The sequence below is a fragment of the Chiroxiphia lanceolata genome, chromosome 15, assembly GCF_009829145.1.
Source record: "Chiroxiphia lanceolata isolate bChiLan1 chromosome 15, bChiLan1.pri, whole genome shotgun sequence".
Classification (NCBI taxonomy): Eukaryota; Metazoa; Chordata; class Aves; order Passeriformes; family Pipridae; genus Chiroxiphia; species Chiroxiphia lanceolata.
In genome coordinates, this window is record NC_045651.1 from 18,435,045 (window position 1) to 18,452,224 (window position 17,180).

Sequence of the window (17,180 nt, forward strand, 5' to 3'; positions counted from 1 at the left end):
TGCATGTTAAAATTAAGGCTCTCTGACTCCTTTACTTGCTTTTCCCAGGCCACTGGCTGAGATGCAGAACAGCCACATAAATTGCCATCATCACAGACAACCCCAGCTTTATTCACTGCCTGGTTTTACAGTGGAACTGTAATTCTGTCCCTCTGCATCAGCCACTGCAGAGCACAAAGCTCCTCGAGGTGACAGAGTTAGGGGTGACATTTCTGTCCAGGCTGCCCTGCCCTGGGCTGGAGCCAAAGGAAGGAACCACAGGTGGTGGAAAATTCCCTGCCGAGTCAGGTGGTTTCCGAAGGAGTGGTGCCCTCCCAGCTCTCAGGGCTGCAGAAGTTTTCTCTAACACGTATTCCTGCAGTTCCACTGCCTTTCCCTCCTGCAACTGCTCCTGCCCTGGACTGGAATGGAACCACTGCAGCCAGGGTGGCACTCAGGGCTCAGAGCACATTGTTTCACCAGGTGAAAAATTAAAAGAGTTGAGCTCTTCTCAGCCCTCACCCCCAGCCCCAAATCTGCAGCAAAGCCTGGCCCTGAGCTGGGCAGTTGCTGAATTTTGATTATCTGAGGTGATTTTTCTCTGCAGATGGATTTCTGTGGAACACCTCAGGGCATTTGCCAGCGTAAACATTGCTCCAGTGGCACAGGCTGTTTGTTTACCCTGATGGGAGGAAAAGAGCCCTTATTACTGAAACTTTGCCTTCTTCCCTCAAGCCTCTCCCTGTGAGCCAGCACGTAGGCAATATTGATACCTGCTTTTTTTAATTTAGGGCCAATTTTCTGTATAGATGGATGTGATGATGCATAAATAATCCACCACTTTGGTGCCTGGATTGTTTATTGCAGAGCTCATTGACATGCACAGCACACAGGCCCACCGAAAGCTTCTCTGGATGGGTATTGTCAGATAGGCTGCCAGGTTGTTCCCTGGAGAAAACCATGAGCACACAGAGCTGGAGTTTGTAAAGTCCTTTTATTTTATCCTTTCAATGCACTCTGTGCTGGTACTGCAAGTTCAGGCTGAATCAGCACTCCCATTAAAATTCCTCATTTTCAGGAATTTGTAAGTTGCTGGTGAAAAGGAAGAGCAGGATGTAGCTGTGCAGGACCAGGGCTCCCGGGATGGGGGGTTTTGCCTGGAATTTTAAGCAGAATGACAAATGCCTGCTGCACAAAGCAAAGCCCATGCTGGGGGCTGTGGGGCTGCAGGAGGTGGGGAAGGGGAGCTCACCCTGCTCAGCCCTGAGCCTGTCCCATCTGTGCAGCCCCCTGGGCAGGCAGGAGAAGGGGCTCTGTGCCCTCTGGAGCTGCCGGGGGCACGGATGCCTGGGCAGCTTGTTTGCTGCAGAGCTGATCATGGCACGTGATATATCCTCCTTAAATAGATCATGAGAGGCTCAATTCTCCCATTAATTGCAAAATTCTCAAGAACTTCATTATGAGCAAGATTCAGCCGTACAGTTTAGAGCCTTAATCACTGCTGTGCCATATGCCATCCCCCAAAATCTAATACTGCCAGCAGAACCCACTCCTGAGTGCTTTATGATGAACTCCATTTACAGCTGACACAAATAACATTCAATTCTTTCCTACTCTCTTGCTGCTGGGAAGCATCTTCTGCATTTTTCCATGGAAACACACCATTAAATCTGCTGAAACAAGGAGTGGAAGGGGCTGAATTTAGAAATGTTGGATAATAAGCTCTGACCTGCTTTTAGTCTGAGGGTAGGCTCGGTGCTTTCTGAAAAAATGGGGCCTGATGACCAACCCCTGCCTCTACCCAGCTCACAGATACCAGTTTGCATAATGACTGTATATTAAATTTACATTATGTTTATAGTTTATAGCAGTGCCTCACTGACTACATAATGCATGGAAGCATTCTCAGCATCCAGATGCTGGAACGGTCCATGATTTTGGAATTTAACCTAAGTACAAATGGTTTTCCTTAGCTGCCTGCATGGTGTTTGGTGTTGTTTCAGATCCAGGAGAGCTTCTCCCAGCCTCTCCAGATGACAAGAACACGCTACTGACTAGCTTGTTATTTTTCAAAATGTTTGTTACTAAATTTTGCAAAATACAGGCCTGAGAAGTTTAGTCAACACAAGCCTAATACCCAAAGGGAATCGCAGCAGTCTTGCTTGTATTAGCAGGGGAAAAAGGAAAACAAAAGATACTTGGTGAAATGAGACTTGTTTGGGTCGTCTGCTGGAGTTTGGGTTTTTTTGTTATAAAGTAACTGTCAAGCAGTGCTGAAATAATAACACAAGCGTGGTAATGGGATAACAAATGCTGATGGACAGCTGATGGAAATTTGGAAGGGTGATTGGGACGACCATAAGAACAAGTTGTCCTAGTTACTGGGCAGGAAAAGCTTGGGAAAATGAATATGTAAAGTATATTGAGTGAGGCATAAGAGCCAGGTTAAACTCAAGAGGGTTTGACCTGCTCTCCTCTGCAGGGTGGCCGTGAGCACTCTGCTGTCCTGCTCTGTGACCCCAGGGGAGGCTGCAGGGCTGAGGCATCACTTGTGCATCTCAGCTGGAGGCACCAGGTTTGATTTCAGCAGCAAAGCTGTGCCAGCACACACAGCTGGTTTTCTGATGTGTGTCCAAGGGGAGGGCTTGGAGGGACTGGTCAATGGGGACAATGGGAGCATTGGCTGCTTTGTATTTAATCGTTTTAGTCCCGCAATTTCTGTGTCTAAGTTGGCCTTGCTTTCAGGATCCCTCCACAGTCAGCAGAAGTGGGTGAGCTGCCTCTGTGGGCAACCATTCTGGTTGCTTCTGCCTTTCCTCATCCTCCTCGTCTCAGAGCCCCTAACCAGATCAGTGAGAGGAAATTAAATCATTCCCCAGAGCAGGTCAGGTTTTCCAACCCATCCCAAATCTCTCTGGCGGGCAACCAAAGCCCTTGTAGGAACAGAGGGAGATACTAGAGGAGTTCACACATCAAACCCATTCCATCTGTCACAGAGCTCCAAACAAACACACAAGTGCTTCTCATCTGGCTGGGATCAGTCTGGAGTGAAACCCGGGCTCTATGGGTGTCCTCCCAGAGACCCTCAGGGCAGGGTGGGAGATCCAGCTGAGAAAACTGCCTTGATTTGGAGGTGGAGGGCTCTGAGGGGCAGCAGGAATTCAGCTCCAACTTGAATGTCAAAGGGTTGTTTGTTGTTTCATAATTATGAAACCTAGGGAGAAAAACATATTAAATGTAGGTTAGAAAGTGTCTCTTTGGTTGAGCAGTGCAAAAGGCTGGCAGCCGAGTGATCAGGGGTCCCTCAGTGCTTGGGTTACAGTGTCCCCATCCCAAACAGGGGTGTTCTCCAGGAGGAGGGTGTGCACGTCAGGCAGAGAGCACAGAGGGTACAAACATGGCACCAAGAACCGGGAGCTGTGCTTTGATCCCCCGAGTCCTGCCCTGGGCCGTGCTGGGGATCCCGGGCTGGGGGCTGTGCTGGCCCCAGCTGAGGGGACACCAACCCCTCACTGCTGGCAGCTGCCTCACCCCCAGCCCGTGGGGCAGCACAGGGCAGTGGGGTGACCCTGTACAGGGCTGTGGGGTGACCCTGTAGGGAGCTGTGGGGTGTCCCTGTACAGGGCTGTGGGGTGTCCTGGCACAGAGCTCTGGTGTCCCTGTGCAGAGCTGTGGGGTGTCCCTGTAGGGAGCTGTGGGGTGTCCCTGCCACACCAAGCACCAGGGAAGCCACCCTTGTGCCTCAGGACTGGCGGGGGGGACCAAGCCCCTGGCAGGGGGGACCAGCAGGAATCACCAGGGGTGATTATGCTCCAAAATGCCTTTGGGTAAGATGCCTAAAACAAGGTGGGGGGCTTGAAAAATTGCTTGAGATGTGCAGCCAGCCCTGGTACATCTCTTAAATGAGAACCATCTTTTTTGCTGGGATCATCTATCATGCTTGAAACATTCTGAAAGGCTGTATCTTTCCCCCTAACCATCTTTATCATTTTAATTTAAAAGCTTTTTAAAATTATCACCCAAATAAATGATAAGTAGTAACAGGGTAAACTGCTCTGAGCTCTCCATTAGTGCAAACAATGCAAAGCGACTGTGCTCTATTTACAGAAAATTAATGAACGTAAAAAAGATGAACTGCATGTCATTCTGGTGATCATAAGTTGTTTTTCATCCAAGGAGGTTTGCAGCTTTATACATTAAATGCTGGGATAAAAGAAACATCTCTGCAATATTAATAGTTGTAATATATGATTGTATGTGAAGGGAATAAAAATAACATTTATTTTGTTTAATGAAGACTAATGAAGTTGTTCTGATCTTTCCATTACAGTTTCAACAAGTTTTCCTAATCAAGAAGATCCCACTTTTTGAAAGCTAATTTTTCATTTTAAACTTCTGAAATGCCAGTAGAAGGCAATATCACAGGATGTCAGTACATTTCCAGTTCTAATGGGAATTTGATGCATTTCAGGGGGTTTGTTTTGCTTTTGATTAAAATTAAAGAACCTCAGGCTATTAAAGAAAAGTTTGTTTTTCTGTCGTGGTGCTTTGTTTATAGACAAACATGGCAGATACTTTTCAGTGGGCTTATGCAGAGCTGGATGGAAAAAGAAGTCTTTTTCCTAAGCCTGACCAGGGCAGGGTACCAAGCAGTTCATGATGAAGGACACAGTGTTGAGAGAGAGGGAAAGAGTAATCACTGAAACCAGCTCCTCAGGGGGCACCACAGCCAGCACAGACAGACTGGCTTTGAAAAGTGCCCCCAGCTCTTTCAGCCTGGTTACAAATACTGGAAAACAAGTCAAACCTGTCTGTTTTAGGGGTGCTCATGTTCAGATCCACAAATGAGCGTGGCTGTGGGGACCCACCTGTCTGTGGGAAGGTGTGGACCTGGCAACCCTCCTGGTGCAGGGGAGGTGGGCACCCACTGTCCCTTTGGGGGACCAGGACTGGCTCCTGGGCAGGGCAGGGGAGGCTCCTTCAGAGGGGAATCATTTCAGACCTGTGTCTGGGCAGTGAGGCAGCACCAGAAACACGGAGGGAGGGAGGGAGAAAAGGCATCTCTGCCCATCAGTGCCACCTGCAGCTGCTCCCCAAAACCCCAGGGAGTGCCCAGGGGTACCCACTGCTGCTGAGGGGCCCTGCCTGGTGGGCCTGGAGCTGCCCCTTGTCCCTCTCCAGCTGCTGGTTTCACTCACGAGCTGCAACGCTGCTCCCACAACAAAATCATGTGGAGTGGTTGTACAGAATTCTGTTGTCTTAATTTCTGTCATATATATCTTATGCTGTACTGATGCTGCTACAGAAGTCTGCTGTCTAACACCTTTTCACAGCATTAATGGGGTTGTTGAGCCTTCAACATTTTTCACACCTGACAGTTTCTTAGAATGCATCAATTATTTTCCTACCTGTGTTCACAGTTTTGTTGTCATTAAAAAAAATCAAGGAAATGAAAGGATTGATTTTATTTTTGATTTAAACAGAAGAGCTGAAGCCTTTCATAGCCTTTATATAAGCAGAAACCTGATAACTACCAAAGCTAATGGTGAAATCTGAACTGGTGAACTGCCATTTTCAGGCCAGTAGGTGTGAGGCAGAAGCAGGACAAGAAAGTCATACTGAAAATAAGATGAAGAAAATCACTACCTGTTAATGCCATTTCTAGCTGCACTGGTGCCCCAAAGCACATGTAAACACCTACAGATACACACAGAAAGTGTTTCTGTCCTATAATGTGTCATTGCTATATGCTGGGTAAAATTTCCTGATATCATTTACCTTAGGCTGAGAAAAAACTGGCTTCTCCCCTTCTTCCTCTCCTTCTTTCCTCAGCAATTCAGTTCCATTTTGCCTGCCCTGTGTCCCAGTCCTCCCCTCAGTTTCTTTCCATTCCCCTGCTCTCACCAGTAGGCACCACCTCTTCTCCAGCTCCGTGCTGGAATGATGCCCTGGAGGTGCCAGGTTGGTGAGACCTTCATGACACTTTCTGCTGTCTCTGGTGCCTCTGGAAAAGCCCCATAGCACCCAGTGGAGCAGGTTCTTGCCATGCCCAGGAGCCCTGATGTCATATTAGCCCATGTTTTTTAAATTAAAAAAAAAAAAAGAGAAGGACCAAAGGGCTTTTGTGCTTTGTGCTTTCCCTCAGCAGTGTCACCCACACATTTACTTGACTTCTCTCCTGCCCTTACACACATAAAATAGAAAGCTGACAATTTTAATAAGGATAGACTTTTCTGCCTAATTGAGATTAACAGAGACAGTTAGAGCATTAGCACAGGAGCAGAACCTCGGGGCCTTTCAGCAATTGCTCATCTATTTGTGGGGTCAGGTCTCCGGGAGTTATTCCAACAGTTCCACGTTTGCAGTGCAGTGCCATGGGACAGACCTGCCTGTGCCCCTGCCCTGCAGAGGGTGCAGGGGGAGAGGACACCCTGGGTACCTCACACACGTGTGTGCACATCCTGCCAGCCCTGCCCTCTCTGGTTTACACACCCTGCCACACTCCCTGTGTTGGCCAACACCCCACACCCCTGTGGGGCAGAGAACAGCACAGGGCAGAACCTGCCCCCAGGAGCTGCTCCTCGTGCCTGTGTGGGGCACTCGAGGCACTGCTGCCCCCACACTGCTGCCCTGGGGGTGAAACGGAGCCAGAAATGACTCCGAAGACAGAGACTGCACTAAATTTGTAATGGTTGCATCCACCAAGAACCAGGAACTGCTGGGTTAGTGACCTTGAGCAAGTCACCTTCACCCAGGCTTCTGCCTTCCCCAGAAGCACACTGTGGTTTCTGGCAGACCTGTCCTGCTGCTGGGAACTCCAAGGAGCAGAGGTGTGTTTTCTTAGGGTTTTTTTTGTGCTGTTGTGCCTTGTGTGTCTGTTTGGGGACTGACAGTGGTCTCGTGCACCAGTCACCACTGGCTCTGGGATGACCAGGGGAAGCAGGGCAGAGGGGTCAGACCACTCATCCTGTGGTGCTAGGGAGGAGCAGTGAGGTGACATCCCCGCTGTACCCCAAACCCTGCTCCCTGACAGTCCCTGTCTTTCCTTGCTGGATCTTCCAGCAGAGACCCAGCCTGGCAAGAGCCCTGAGCTTTGCCTGAGTGCCAGCCAGGCATGAATGCTGTTCATCCCACTGTGCCAGCCTGGCCTGGCACTGCCGGGGCAAATCTGGAAGGGGCCATAACCCACCAAATCCTACAATCCTGCTGTGCTTCTCAAGGGGGAGCTCTTTCTCCAGCTACCCCCCTTTTCCTCCTTCCTTCCTTCCTTCCTTCCCCTCAGTTTTGGGAGTGCAGAGCTCTGCTGGCTCTTCCCGTCACATTTTATAGAAAACAAACCCACTTTGCAGTGGAAGCATTTCCAGACGCGACAGAAACCGTCGGGGGAGGGATTTGGCACCCGGGGAGGGGGCCCATGTGCAGCCCATCCCTGCTGCTCCCGAGCTGGCACGGCCGGGACCGTGGGCACGGCGGGAGCAGGAGGGGGAAAAACACCCCGGGAAATCAGCTACGTGACTGTGATTGCTCGCCCTAAAAAGGGCACAGCTGTCACTCCGTTTGTCAACATCAGCAAGTAATTATGTAAAGAAAAACATCATTGTACTTTTGACTTTGGTGCTTGTCGTGTCGAGCAGAGGCCAATAGATGGACCACTTGGATCGTGAGAGGTGTGATGCACCAAGCTGGAAGGGCTCTTCTGGCTTCAGCTAAGCTCGGTGTTTTTTCCTCCTAATAATAGAGTGAGAATTGAGAAGGAGAGAGAAAATTAGCAGCAGAAAAATCAGCTCCTCTTTGTCGAATAGACAGTTTAATTTATTCCTCAGCACAATGTACCTGAAGAATGATAAGAAACAACTTTGATACCATGCTAAATAAATAAAAAAGAGGTTACATAACCTAATTTTCTCTGGGTCTTACAGCAGTCTCTAGTTTATCAGCTTTCATTTAACTGGTGCAAAATTAATAAGATGAGAAAAATAGGGCTACCTGGAATACTACAAGATTTCTTAAAAAGGAAGTGTCTGTAGGCCAATTATTTTGTGTGCAGGTCAGTGTGTGGTAATTCAGGAGGGCCAGACTCTGGGAGAAGCCAATGCTGGGTGAGTGGCACGGAAGGCAGGTCCCCAGGTCCCCAGGCTGGCACTTGCCAGCAGAGCACTTGGCTCCACACGTGGGACCTTCCAGCAGTGCCAGGGCTGCTCAGGCTGCTGGGGCTTGGCATGTGCTGCCAGCGGCTTGGCAGTGGGGGACCAGGGGAGGAGGGATGTCCATGTGCACCTCAGCCACACTGCCTGGAAGCTCAATGCTCCCAAGCACTGCAGCCACCCCCAAGATTTCAGAGGCAGCTCATTTAAACAAATTAAAATGATTTACCCTTTGTGAGAACACCTCGAGCCCTTTAGTGAATAATTTCCTCCCATTCTTGCTTCTTGTTCCCTGAGAACAAAAGCTAAGGAGAAATGATGAAATACACATTTTTAGAAAATATGTTTCCAGGTTTTGATTCTGCTTGGTTTAGAGATGAGCTGCTACTACAGCTGCAATGGCAGGAGATGGTCACAACCACGTCTCCCTTCCCCACAGTGCCCATTGGTGTCACCAGGCTGCAGGCTTGGCTTTGGGGACATCTTAAAAATCAGCTCAGAAGGAATAGTGGATATGAAGGTTTAGATGTAAAATTTAGATGTAAAATTCAGATGCAAAACTCCCCATTAATAACAGCAGTGGTAGGTGATTTATTGGGTTTTGCTTTCCCGCTGCGTTGCAAAGGTGGGGAGGGGAAGGTGAGAAGGCTCCTTTGCTGCAGTTTTCCTTGGGATAAGTCCAACCCCGATGGACCCAAAGGAGGGGCAGTGCCTGCCTGACTCCCTGGTGAGCGTGGGGAGAGGCTGATCGTGCCCAAGCTCAGTCTGCAGAGCGCTGGGGTTGCTCTGCAGCGTCCGGATGAGATGTCTGTGAGACGCCTGAGCTGTCACAGCACAGGGGGAAGGTCCCACCCTCTTCACAGAGGGGCCGTTCACCCCAGAGCCCTCCCTGCCTGTCCCTGGGCTGAGCTTAAAGGCTTCTGGTACTGAGCAGCCCTGGTACCAGGAGTGCCCTGGGCTGGCTCAACCTCCCCCAGCACTGCTGCCCCTGCCAGGGCAGGAATAACTCCCTGGTCTGAGAGGAGCTCAACTCTGCCCCTGCCTGTGCTGGAAGTGCTGCTGAGGAAACCTGAGCTTGCAAACTGGACAGCAGTGACCAGGGACACACTGAATGGCCTCGTTCCTCGGGCGTCAGGCATTTGCATCGGTACCTTCTGTGCTTTGGAAACACAAAACAGGAATGGGAAAATAAATTAGCCAGTGTTAGGGGTTATTTGGACTTATCTTTTTTACAAAAGGCAGAGCCTCTGTGGCTGTGCAGCATGCTGAGGGATGCTGGCTGCAAAGAGGCAGTGGGTGGGTTTGCTGCTTCCTGCAGTGTTCACTGTCCCCATGTCACTCACATAATGATCAAACTGGCACGTGTGTGGTTCAGCAAGTCATTCTCCAGTCCCCTCTGTGCCCTGTAGTGTGCCAGGCCCACTGCTTGTCCCCCAGTGTCCAGTGACACACAGACAGAGGGACAGACAGACGTTTGCTGTGCTCTCCTACCATCAGGGCAGGGCCCCTCTAGCCTGGCACTCCTGTGACAGGTTGACTGGAGCAGGCTGGGGGCACATTCCATGTCAGAGCCACTCTGCAAACCCCCAGCACTGCCCACTTACCTTGGCTGTAGCAACAGGCTTTCTCCATGGGGACAATAATGCAGAAGCATAGCAGGCTGCAGAGAGGCTTTGCACTACATTGTGGTATAGAAATATACTGCAGATGGTATTTACTTAAAAGATAAGTAAATTTTTATTTTTGTGTCTGCTTGGAATAAAACTAATTAAAAGCTAAGCGGAGTGTTTTCCTCTTCACTTAAAATATTATAATTAGTGGCAACATCTGCATTGCACAATTTATTATCTGTATGTGTGATGTTGTAAAACGCTCTTTCCCAACATTATAAACTGGTGTACAAAAATCCTGCCACTAATTAAACAACATTAAAATGCTAATTTAATTTTGAGTAAGATAACTCAATAAAATATCTTCTCTTTAAAGAGTTTTTTTTATTGTATTGTAGAACCCCAGGGAAACTGTGCTGTGGGGTGAGCTGGGGAAGGGTGGTGTCCTTTCACTGTATATGGGGTCTAAAAAATAGAGGCTGGCGCTTCAGTTGAACCCCGTATCAGATTGCTGGAATTGGAGAAGTAGAGGTCCTTGAACCAAAAAGATGTGAGTGAAACAAGTCCTCAGGAGATGATGGTCACCCCCTGAGTGGCCCAGGGGACAGACCTCATCCCTGTGCCTGTGGTACACACTGAGGACAGTGGCTAAAGACGCAATTCCTCTCTTGCATAAAATATTATTTTCCTACAGCTTTTCATCCCCAGAAGTCACCTAACACAGAACACAGCAGGAGTCCTCTCTGCAAGGACAGAAAGGATTGCTCACAGCACACAGCTCTATTCATCTCTTTTGAGCTGGGTTGTATTCAGTCCCTCTTCCCTCTTCTCCCAGCTCAGCCAATGCCTTGAACAGTTCCCTCTACTTCCACCTCTCCCTGTGTTAAACCCCAGCTGGGTTGCACCCTCCTGGGAGGTGCAGTGCTTCCCAAAGACCATTAGTCCCAAGCCTCAAGGTGCACGGGCAGGAAGGTGGAGAGACATGGGAGCTGCTCATCCTCTGGTGTCTGGTAGGAGCTCAACCCATCCCCAGTGTGACTCACACCTCAGGAGGCTGACGAGGCAGAGGAATTGCAGTTCAAGTCAAAGTAAAAGGATGACCTTGATTGTCATCACTGGCAGCTTAAATCAGCCTGTGTGCCTGTCCTGGATCAAACAGGAGTGTGTAAGAGCAGGAACAGCTGCCAGGAGAAACTCCTTCCCTGGGGAAGTTCATTGGAGACTCTCCTGTGCTGCCTGTTCCCTGGCTGCAGCTCCACCCTTCATCCCCAGCCCCAGAACTCCAGCCCCACATCCCCAGCCCCACATCCCCACCCCACATCCCCAGCCCCACATCCCCAGCCCCACAGTTCCACCCCGCAGCCCCAGCCCCACAGTTCCACCCCGCAGCCCCAGCCCAGTGTGGCAGCTCCGGGTGCAGGTGCACTGTCAGTCCCTCAGCCCATGGATGAGCAGGCAGTGCTTGCAGGCAGGACCACAGACCGTGGATGAACAGACAGTGCTTGCAGGCAGGACCACAGACCGTGGATGCTCATCTTAGGTGGGGTAGAAAGGAGGAGCCTTTTCCACCCCTGCAGGGTAATTTATCAGGAACTGTGGATTGATCTGAGCCAGCGGGTGCCTACAAGTACAGCCCTGCTTTTAGAGAGCAGAAGTGGGGGTGCATCCTTAGGAGGCCTCTTTAGGAGAGACCCATTAACCCCCCACCACCGTGAGTCTGGAGGCACTCCAGACTTGTTTCATCTCTGTGCTCTTCACCTCAGCTCTGAGCTCCTGCTTCAGCCCTGAGAGCTGATTGCCTTCCCAGTTCTCCTTAAGCTGGCAGAGTGTCTTTGTACAGCCCATCACAGCTGCCAGTCATCTAAATTACATCATTTGCATTGATTTGATTAATACAAAGAGTTTTTAACCATTTAGAACAGAAAGTGGTTTTCTCTTGTGGTTGCACACACAGTGCCTGGAGACAAAGGTACCTTGGGCTCTCAGTGCCTTCCAGACACCTCCACTCCCCCCTGGTGCACAGCAGCTCACCCGGGGACCTCTGTTCAGTCAGCCAGGCACCTTCCAGGGTGTTCCTGCTTGTTTCCCACCCACCAGCAACCCTCTAATCACTGCTGAATTTTCTCTGCACTTTTATCAATGTACCTGGTGCTGTGACATAACCACAGGAGAAAGTATTAAACTGAAGCTCATCACCTCATCGGGCCCTGGGTTGCTACGTATTTATACAACAAATCAAACTTATTTCCATCTGTCTCCTAAATGGGAACCTCCCTTTAATGAAGAAATCCAAGCCTCTATTGGGATTACAGCTTTGCTTCAGCACCACTTTTCTGCGGTAGCTGTGGAGAAATGTAATGATGAAAGAAGAAGAAAATGTATTTTATTTGTCAGTGAAAGTAAAAATACGGGAAACTTTAGAAAATAAAAACTCAGAGATGGTTTTTACTACAGATGGAAGGTGGAACTGAAAATTCTGGAAAGCCAGATCAAATACCATACTGATAGATTCCCTCAGTGATTAATTAGTTTATCATCAAATAAACTGGTTTTTACTGTTTCTGGATCCCATGTTATGTTCCCAGTGATCCCAAGGGGAACCCTCTGCTGCTGCCTGTTGGAATCCCTTTGCTCTGGTGCCCTCCTGGTCCCAGGCTGCTCCTGCCCCCAGAGAGCAGGGAAGGATGACAGGTCCCTCATGCTGTGGGAACAGCTGTCCTGGGGGGTGATGTCACTTCACCTTTTTATCCCACTCAGTTTGGAGGCAGCAAAGCTTTTGCTGTTCAGTCTTTGCTGTTCCATCTGCTCTGCTCAGTGACTTTAGGAGAAACAACTTGCTCATGAAAAAACCATGTTCTCTCATGAAAAATATCCAGTCCTGGAAAGGAGCTGAGGACAGAATGGGGAGAGGAGAAGGGTTGTATGAGCATAAATTGCCTCACTGTTCTGGTTTGGTTTCATCCCACCGTGGGGTAGGAAATGTTCTGACTGGCAGCAGCAAGCCAGACTTAGTTTTTAATTATCCTCAGTCGTTATATAAAATTGTTTTATATATGTAGGCAGTGTAAGAGAAAAATATCTCAAGAAAATGTTTGTTTTGTGAAGCCATGGGAATGTTGCAGCATAAATAAATGTGTATGCATTGGTGTCAGACCTTATGCATATAATACATGTTCTTAAGGGGAAAAAAATCATATTTAATCCTGTAGTAGCAACAGTGCCTTTCTGTTGTACGAGACACCCCCTAAGCAGTGCCAGCCTGCCCCAGTGCCCAGGCCTGGCAGGGTGAGTGCCCTGGAGCTCTGTGCTCATGGGGCACCTCAGCCCTGCTCATCTCCCAGCTGTGCTGAGGGGCAGGATGGAGGCAGAAATGAGGATTATATAGCACTCAAGGAATAACCAGTGCCCTCAGTTATGTTTGCTGGGTGACTCTGGGAGTGAAATCTGCTCCCCCACAGTCAGGACCCTGCCCAGGAGGGACCAGCCCAGGGGTTTCCCAAACGTGCCCGAAGCCACGTTGTCCCACAGAGCAGGTCTGGCCATGAGGATTTGGGGCAGTTTTTTGTGATTCCTGAAGCTGCTGCCTGAGCTGCTCTGACAGTGTCCTGCCACAGGCTCAGGCTCCCACCCACACAGCCTGTCCTTGTCCCCAGGGTGCCCCAGAGCTCAGAGCCCTGCAGACACGGCATGTCCGTCTGTCCAGGACTCAGCTCCTCAGCCTCCCCTTTCTTTTTGTTGTTCCTTTTTCTTCTTGTGCTGAGGCTCCCTGGGGCCATGCAGAGCGGGGCATGGGTGAGGTGCTCTCATCCCTGCATGCAGGGGGAACCCAGCCCCAGGAATGTTGGAGGAGAAATCGGGAAATTCCAGATTTATTTCAGGCTGCTGAAGGAGGCTGAGCTGGGTCAGTGACATTTAGCAAAACATCTGTTTGTCCTGGGTCACCAGTGCCATCCATCCACCCTGCCCACCCTCCCCTGCTGAGCCCTCACTGCCAACCAGCCTTTCAGCTCATCCAGCTGCCAGCAGTTTCTTGGAAAATAAAGGAAACGGAATCCTCCCAGAAGCACAGAAAGCATCATCAGCTTATTTTTCTGTGGTTTGCCCTTTGGGGCCAGACCTTCTTGTTGCCACCATTGGCAAATTTGTTCAGGAAATTGGGAGCTATTCCTCTGACACTCTGTTGGGAAGGGGAAAACGTGTGTGAGTGATTCCTGTGCTTATCAATGTACAGGAAAGGAGCTGGTTGGTGCCAGAACAGTCAGTGATGCCTGCCCTGGCCCTTAGAAGTACAAATAATGTATCCATGAGGATCAAGAAATCAAATCTAACAGAAGTAAAGGTCTGATGTTTGTCTGTTTTTGGTGTGGGTGGGAATAGGCTGCCCTGCCCGGCTCTTTTCTGTCTCCATGAACAACCAGCACCAGGCCAGGCAAGGGGGCACGTGGGAGCTGTTTGCCCCTCTATCCAATGGGGTTATGCTTGTAAAAAGGAAAAAAAGACTGCAAAGTTGTCCCTTGTGCCCACACAGTGCAGAAGTGATGGGTCCCCTGAGCCTGGAGGAGCTGTGCTGCTCTCCAGCACTGGATATCCAACCTGCTGATCCCAGCTGGAATACAGGTTAAGCCCAGGGCTCACAGGAGGCAGGAGGAAAGCAGAGGAAAGGTTTTGGGGTAGAGCCAGTAATGAGTTCCTGTAAAATATTGTTTCCATTCTCACATCTATTAAAGTTTTTGTTGGTTTTTTTGGTTTTTTTTTTTCACACTCAAACTGATGCCTCTTTTCCAGGCTCAGGTTTGATTTAAAGCTGTGTAGGCTTCTTAGATCTATTTTGGAATAGCCTGTTCAGACAAGCCTGCAAGCAGATCCCATTAGCACCTGCTCTTTCCCCCACCTTGAAGTCCCTGTGTGTGACCTGGAGGGTGAACTCAGATCCCCAGAGTGCAGAGAGAGCAGCACATTCACCTGAGGGGCTGTGGGGAGGGACAACACCACAGGCAATGCAGTGCAGTATGGACTCACTCGTTCCTTTTGCTGGAACTTCTATTTCCTCTCTTAGCAAATGCCCTGATGCATTACAAGTCCGATAATTCTTAGGAAAGTTCCCTATTTTTTTTCTTCTGTGAAAGCTTTTAATAATTAAAGTATAACCTAGAAAATCACTGCAGGGGACACTTTGTCTTCTCAGCTGTGCAAAGGAGGGCCTAGACCTGTCTCTCTGATGTTGGACTACTCAAGATTTCCCAGTATAAATTATTATAAGCCTAATTTAGCTTTTATTAATTCTGTTTTTCCAAGTTTTAGTCCATGGAGTAAAGAGACTGGCTGGTTGACATGATCCTAACCCATCAGCCAAAATCAGCCCAGTTTTGCTGATCACATGCCTGTTGGTTTTTGGCTCAACTCTTCCATGCACATGGATTTCTCTTTTCCATCCAGGCAGCTCTGGCAGGGGCAATGCAATGGGAAGTTACTGGATTTCAACACTGCAGCCCACCATAGTGCTCCACACCTTGATCTTCAGGTGGGCTGAGAGAGCAGGGCAGGGTATGAACCTGCTGAAGAGTAAGGAACTGTACTTATGAGAAGGGATTAAATATTTTGGGCAAACCTTAAGACATGAATCTTTCTTCTTTGTTAATGTAAGTACCTGGAAAAACATGGAACTTATCTAAAATAATATCCATAGATAAGTGCATGGATAGATGTATATGCATGTATATTTTTTGCAATACATTTTATGGGTGTGCAGGCACACCTTTCAGAGCAGGGACATTGGAAATGCACCCCTTTGCTTCCCAGGGTCACAGTATTTCATGGTTATGTGTTTAAATCCTCCCACTACATCACTGGCAGCATGACAATTATTTTTTGATTCCTCCTGTACAGTGTTAATTTTTTTAATGTCAAATGTGATGCTTTTGATGCTCATAAAATGTATTAATTTGTAAATTAATTTATTTATAGGCTTTTCTATAGAGTTCAGCACTGTCAGGTCTGAATGCCCTTCAGGAGTTGCTAGGTGACACTGTCACTCCTCAGCCTGAGGAACAAATGAGAGCTGGCAATGTTGGTGCAGTGGCTTCAACCAAACATCCTGCTTTCATTTTGACAGAGGCTTTTTTTCCCTTTTTGTAGGTTTGTTATGAACTGCAAGCAAGCTCAAATTATACTTTTTGCCATTTATGATTTAGTTCAAAACTAAGTTCATAAAGTCAATGCAAATCTTTCCATGTTGTTCTCATGGAGATCAGAGCAAATTCATATATTTGCATAAGCAAAAACATTCATAGCTTGATCCAGAAAAAAAAGATAAAATTCACAACTTTGAACCTGAATTGCATTTATTGTAGATGTAGCTAATTCAGTTTTCCTGCCTGCACTGAAATGGAGTCCAGCTGAGCTGAGGAGCATCTTTGCAAGGCCCCTCCACACCCAGGCAGAGCAGCTCCAAACCCACATCACCCAGGGCCTGAGTAACACAAATGTGTGTTGTGTTTGTGCCCCCAGGAGGGAAGAGCCAATGCTGCCAATGTGGATCCTCACCCAGAACAACCAGGTTTTTTACTGGCTTCTTCCCAGGAGCTGGAACCATAACAGGTAATAGTAGAGCTTTATGGCAGTGAAAAGGATGGAAAAAAAAGCAAACTCCTTTCCAATTTTTTCCTTTTTTTTCTTTTTCTTTCCTTAAACCAAACCTTTCCTGATTCCTTTCCTCCCTCTTTTGCAATAGTGATGCTGCTGCATTGACTCAGTGTTCACACAGTGTTCCCATTTACCTGGAATTAGTGAGAAATGTGTTTCTAACCATTTCCCTGCAGGCAGGAACCTGTGGAGCAGGGAAATGCCTCTGCAGCAAAATGGTGAGTTTGAAAGGGGCTGTCCCTGGGCTCTCAAGGCTTTGCCTGGCTCTCTCCAGCACCATTTCTGTGATCCGAATTGGCACTGATTGAAGACCTGTTCCTGTGCAGGGTAAACAATGGCTTGAAGCAGCTGCTAATTAGCTCAGCTCAGTTCTGCTCTTGCCTTTCATGTCTGGATACCTCCTTCAGAAATGAGGACCAGAAGGAAAACATCCAAGCAGAAGAATCAGAAGGCAAAGGAAAAGAGGTGGATGGGGATTGCAAGAGGAAAATTAATGAGGAGAGACCTCATTACACAAACCTTATGTAAAGCTGGGCTGCATCTGTGCGAGGAACAGTGACCCAGAAAGGGAGAGCTGTCAAAATGCAGAGCAAGGTGCAAAATTTGGGAGCCTCTTTCCCTCTGGGGTGCACCTGCATTCACGAGCAGGGATCCCTCATTTATGGCCACTGCAAGTTCATCTTGGAGCTTCTGCCTCATCCCCCCACCCTGCAGCAGGTTGGGCTCAGGAAGCACAGGCACTCCCAGCACATCCTGGGAAGTTGTGTGAGTCCAGAGGACACGTGCTGTGGGCTCAGCAGGACTG